Here is a 6,473-nt window from a genome sequence, read left to right on the forward strand (position 1 = left end):
TGGTACATTAACTCACCAGAATAAAGAGAAATGAGCCTTTGGTGCTAACAAAAGGAATTAAATAGGGGCTTCCCTGTAGCTCATATGGTAAAGAATCTGCCTGCAATGCAGGAGACCTGGGTTCGATCCCCAGGTTGGGAAGATACCCTGCAGAAGGAAATGGCAACCCACTTCAGTATTCTTGCTGGGAAAATCCCATGGACAGAGGACCCTGACAGGTTACAGTCCATGGGGTCACAAAAAGTCAGACACAACTGAGCGACTAACACTACTATTACTAAAGGAATTGAATATACGCTCTCATATTTGAGAACATTTTTATATGCTTGTAAAGAAAATAATTTATGCATAAGATGTGCCATGTTCATGTCCTTTATAACTGCTAATATAAAATTCCTATATAAAAAACTGAAATAGAGGTCTAGGGCTATTTTGGCACTTCATGTGCCAGGGATCTCAAGTCCTTCTATTTTGAATCAATATTATGTGTGTCTTCTGGAGAAGGAAACGGCAACCTAAGCTGGTATTCTTGCTTGGAAATCCCATGGACAGAGGAACCTGGTGGGCTGAAGTCCCTGGGGTCACGAAGAGTCGGACAAGACTTAGTGGCTAAGCAACAGCAATATTGGTCACATTCCAGCTAGGAAGGGTAGCTACAGAAAGCCATATGCGAGTCATATCAATGAAGACACTAGAGATTTCTGTGCACACATCATTGTGGAAAACATCTTGAAACAGATATACCTGCCAAGATGGCTGGGAAATGCAGTCTTTATTATGGTTGTTCAAATGTTCTGCTAACATGTATATAATTTCAGAAGAAGAAAGGGATCATAGACTTTTTTGAAATAACTTGTTTTTCTGTTTATTTTTTCTAGAGATACTGATAATAAGCTTGTGAATATCATTTTGAAGATTATTTATATACCAACTTCATTTATCCAGTCATGAGCTTCTCCAGGGACTTGTTTTAAATGTCATATTTTTCCTCAGTGCATAGTGATATGCATTAATCTTAACATAAGCTCAAAAAATTTATTGAATTTCATTGAGTTCTGTTGTTAATTTTTATATAAAAGTTTCATGTACACATGATATATAATATTCAGGGAAATGTAAGATAATAAATGGAAAGTGAAACATTACTTTTATTTTATACTTAAATTTTTACGTTTGATGTACATTGTTGTTTATTTGCTAAGTTGTGTCTGACTCATTTGTGACACCATAAACTCTAGCCGGCCAGACTCCTCTGTCCATGGGTTCTCCCAGGCAAGAATAATGGAGTGTTTTGCCATTTCCTTCTCCAGAGGATCATCCTGAGTCTCCTGCATTGGAGGTGGATTGTCTACTACTGAGCCAGCCAGGAAGCCCCTTATTGATCTATGGCTGACTTAAAATACTTTATTAATTTCAGGTGTACACTATAGAGATTCAGCATTTTTATAGTTTATACTTTGTTTCAAGTTATTACAAAATAATACCTTATATTTCCTTGTGCTGTGTGACATATCCTTGTTCCTTATTCATTTTACATAATAGTTTGTGTCTCTTAATCCCATACCCTTATCTCACCCCTCCACACTGGTAGTCACTAGTTTGTCCTCTACATCGGAAACTTTTAACTCTTTTAAAAGAGTTTAAAAGTTTTAACTCTTCATATTTTTGCTTTGTTCTTATATCAAACTCCAAATACTATGTATACTTATGAGAGACAGGAAACTTGTTTGGTTAAAACTAATGCTCATCTCACCATTGCAACCAGATTCTCCATATTACAATTTATTCTTTAACCCTTCTGCTATACTGCTGTAGATTGGGTTTTCTAGTAAGCAGACTATGAGAGGGAGAGTTTGAGTAGCAAGTTTATTAGGGCGTTCTCTGATGACCATAGCCTGTCATAAAAGGGAAGGAAGAAAGGATGGCAGAGGAGAAGACTAGGTTGTCATGAAAGCTTGACAGAAGCCCTGGAAGACACCACTGAGAACTCTCAAGTGGCAGTGGCGTTGAGTTTATTTAGTTGAGACATTGAGGCATTGACTTACACCTGCATTAACCAGTCACTGAATGCAAGTTACTCCCTAGCAAGATATGTGACCCAAGGCAGGATGACTTTCTTGCAAAGGGCAGTTCTTGGAGTTTGACAGCAGCTGATGACTATCAGAGGGTTATGTGTTCTTCAGTGTTGAGGCAGAATCTAAGCAAGTCTCCATAGTGTCCACTGTGCCTCATAATTTTAACTAAGGAATAAAGCCTTCAGTTTTGTTCCCTGATCTTTTTATTGTATTTCCCGACTCTTAATAAATGTCTTCAACATAAGGTTGTATTTTCTTTCACATAAACCAAGACAGTGTAAGTGACTCAATGGTAATCAGAAACATAAGCACCTTGCATTCTTCAGTTCTTTCTTCCATTGCACTGGTTTCCATGTTCTAGATTGGTTTATGTCCAAAGTGGATGTTGGAACTCCATTCCATCTTATTTCAGGCAACAGAAAGAAAGGGCCTAAAAGTGTGTCCCAACTGACGACTCTTTACCTGACAAATTTTTCTAAAGATTTTGGGGAACAGACATGATCACATAGCATATTTAGCGTTAATAAAGACCACAGAATGTCAAATTTAAATTGAGTATATCACAATACTGAAATACCTTTGGGTCTGTTAACTGAGGAAGAAGAGGACATTGAATACGAGAAACTAATTCTCTCTCTCTCTCTCTCTCTCTCTATATATATATATATATATACACACACACACACACACGTGTGTTCATATATTCATATATAATTTTCTTTAGCTCTAGCAAACAACAATAATCAAATATTTGTTCTAATTGATTTTAAGTGCTGTTCTTAATTATGTGATAATTGAATAACTACTTTAAATGTTATATTTGATATAACTGCATACCATGGATGAAAAAAGGACTTTCCTGGTGGTTTAGACTGTAAAGTATCTGCCTACAATGTGGGAGACCTGGGTTCGATCCCTGGGTCGGGAAGATCCCCTGGAGAAGGAAATGGCAGCCCACTCCAGTACTCTTGCCTGGAAAATCCCATGGACAGAGCATGGTAAGCTACAGTCCATGGGGTGGCAGAGTCAGACATGACTGAGCAACTTTACTTTCTTTCCTTTCTTATGGATGAAAAGTAGTTTAAAAGCATGGTGTTCTATTGAGTTGGCCAAAAATTCATTCAGGTTTTTCTGTAGTATCTGTTGGCCAACCCAACAGAATTTGGCCACCCCAATATGTACCTCTGTTTGAAGCCTCTGTATTTAGGAAGAAAATGTTTTTTAAAGCTCTACCAACCAGGTGACTTAAATCACAGGAGAAATATCCAGAAATAAAAATGATAAGAATGCCCTACTGTCAGAAAATTTCAAATCTAAAGATACAAAATGTTAGAGAGTGTTAAAATACTCTACTTTGGTGAATTGAGAGGGTGTATACTAAGTATCCTTGCCTAAAAATTACCTGTGAATTAATATATTTTAAGATTTAAAAAAAGGATATTATCCAAGAGAGGAAAAGTTATCAAAAATAGTTTTGAGAATATATATTCCTTTACTTAACACAATTTTATTGCTGTTCAATAACTGTAAGATTAGCTACTGTTTAAGCGCTATAAGGAAAAGTTGAAAAATTCAACTGTGTTTAGAAAATTTGGCAAGGAGTAAAACAAACATCTGCTGAAAGGAAATGCCATCAGCATTTCTTATTAATTAAAATACAATGCAGTAAAATACTATGTACCTTTTATCAATGATTTTTTAATTTATTAATAGTTCCTAAGTCAGAAAATTTCTCATGGTTATACTATTATGAATTTTTGTCAGCTAAAAAGTGAGGAATATAAAATAGGAACATGTTCCAAGGAAAGGGTTGAATAAAGTATAGAACAATAAAAGTTGAATAAAGAATTGAATAAAGTAATTCAAAATAAATAAAATTCAATTTATTCAATTAAAGAATTGAATACAAGTTGAATAAAGTATAGAACAATAAAAAACTAGAAATTTAACTTTTGAAGAAGGAATGATTTAATAAATCTATGAATATATGAAGGGATTTTTGAAAGTATGGTAATCAATATTTTTATTATATCGAAGACAGAACAAGAGAAACTAAGCTTAATATTAAGCATGATGGATTTGAGTTAGCAAGTTGTAAAGTATTTTCTGACAGTGAGAAATTTGTAGTGAATCTCTTTTAAACAAAAATGGGTCCTTGCTATTTTCTTATTCTTTATGCATTGCCTGATGACTGAAAAACTGAGTGATATGATCCATTTTTACACTTATGATATCATTATATAAAATATGGATTGTGTATAAATATCCTCACTAAAACCTCTCCCCAAAAGTTAAAATAATCTTTTTATAGAAGAAAGTTTGTATTAAAATGACTTGGAATGATATGAGGAATCTATTTGATATGGTCCATTCTAAATATATCATTTGAAAATTTGGACCATAAACAGAACTAGGAAGAGATGGACACTGAACAAGAGAGCTAAAAAGACGCAATCTTCAATGTGCTTTTTAAAAGTTGTTTAATATTTTAAAGTTAACCCTTTTAATTGGAGTATCATTGATTTACAATGTTGTGTTAGTTTCTGCTGCACAACAAAGTAAATCAGTTATATATATATACATATAAACCCTTCCTCTTCAGCCTCCCTCCCGCCTCCTCCATCCCACCCTATAGGTCATCACAGCATGGAGTTGGGCTCCCTGTGCTGTACAGCAGCTCCCCACTAAATTTGTCCCAACCTTCCCTTCCCCCCGGTATCCAGATGACTGTCAATTAAAAAATGTTTACTAATGCATAGGCTACAAGAGTACAGAGTTCATCACATAAAATAAAAACCTGTATCTTTTACTAGTGAGTTCAAGATTCATGGTCTTCTAAGCAAATCAGACACTCTTCACTTAGGAATAAAACAAAATTTACTTTTCCAAAGATGCTTCATGTGCAACCACCCATTAGGAAGGGGATTCATTACACCACTCTATGATGTCAACTTCCACACGGGCCTCCAAACTTGACTAAACGCTCTAAAAGCAGAATAGTCTGGAGTAACCCTCTGTAGCTATAAGTTTCAATAGTAAAAATGATAGGATGAAGTTCACTATTATTCATCTAACTTAGTTTTTAAAATAGCTTTTTTTTAAACCAAGTTTCATTTAATGGAAAGAATCTTTTATCTGAGGTCACTGAGGGTAGAATAGGCTGAAAAGGACAAGAAAATATCTATTTTTAAGACTAGTAGTCCAAATTTATTTAGTTTAAACTGATAATAAATTACAAAAACTTTCTAAAGTTAAGTTTGAAGACTGTAAATTGGAATCTTTGAAATATCTGCACATATCATAATTGCATGAAGCATATTTTTAAGACTGCCTGCAAAAAATCATTTTGTTTATCTTCCTCAGGCTAAGACTTTTTTCTTTTGGTTAGGAAAATTCTCATAAGCTTCCCGTTCTGACTTAAAGAGCTTTCATGAGATTTAGGCTTTGGGCATGATCGAAGATGCAAGAGACTGGATTTTAGCTGTCTTTGATAATTACTTCTGAAAAGCAATGACTAATTCTATCAGCTTTCTGAAAAGGGTATAAATCTTGATACTAGCAGATATTTTGTGTGCTGAAACAACTAGAGAAAGAAAATAATCTACTTTTTGTGTATTTAGATTGCTCACCTGCATTCATGCATTTTCTCCAGTTTGTATCTGTAAACATAAGCATGATGAATAAAGTTCATTTAATTTTAAACCCTTACAACAATGCTGTAGTCTTCAGAATTCAATTAACTCTTGGATTTGAAAGGACTTAGAAAAGAAGTCTTGTTAAAAAATTACTAGAAAGGGAAGCAAGTGCAAAATAATGTCACTGTTGAAAGTATGAGGGACAAAACAAGGAAATAGAACGTAGGTAAGGTTCATGGAAACCTGTCAAGGTTTATTTTGGTTTACTTAGGAATGAAAATATATCTTCATTTAACTATCAAAAATATTAAAATAGCATGCCTGATTCTTGTCTATAGTTGACATAGAGGGAGTGTCTAATATTCGTTTATTTTCTGAAATGTTTCTAAAACTAGTAGCTTGAGAAAAATGTAGTCAAATCAAACACATTATTTTTGCACTCATTAGACACTGTGCATGTGTGTGCACTCAGTCTCTTCATTTGTGTCCAACTCTTTGTGACTCCATGAAATGTAGCCCTCCGGGCTCCTCTGTGCATGGAATTCCCCAGGCAGGAATACTGGAGTGGGTTGCCATGTCCTCCTCCAGGGGATCTTCTCCACCCAGAAATCAAACCTGGGTCTCCTGCATTGGCAGGCAAGTTCTTTATGGCTGAGCCACCAGGGAAGCCTTTATTTGACAGTGTATTCAACCAATTCATGTTTTAATGACATATTATAGGAAATGGGGTAAAGTAGTGAAAAACAATACAAAAATCCTCCTT

This window comes from Bubalus bubalis, chromosome 19 (genome assembly GCF_019923935.1).
Source record: "Bubalus bubalis isolate 160015118507 breed Murrah chromosome 19, NDDB_SH_1, whole genome shotgun sequence".
Classification (NCBI taxonomy): Eukaryota; Metazoa; Chordata; class Mammalia; order Artiodactyla; family Bovidae; genus Bubalus; species Bubalus bubalis.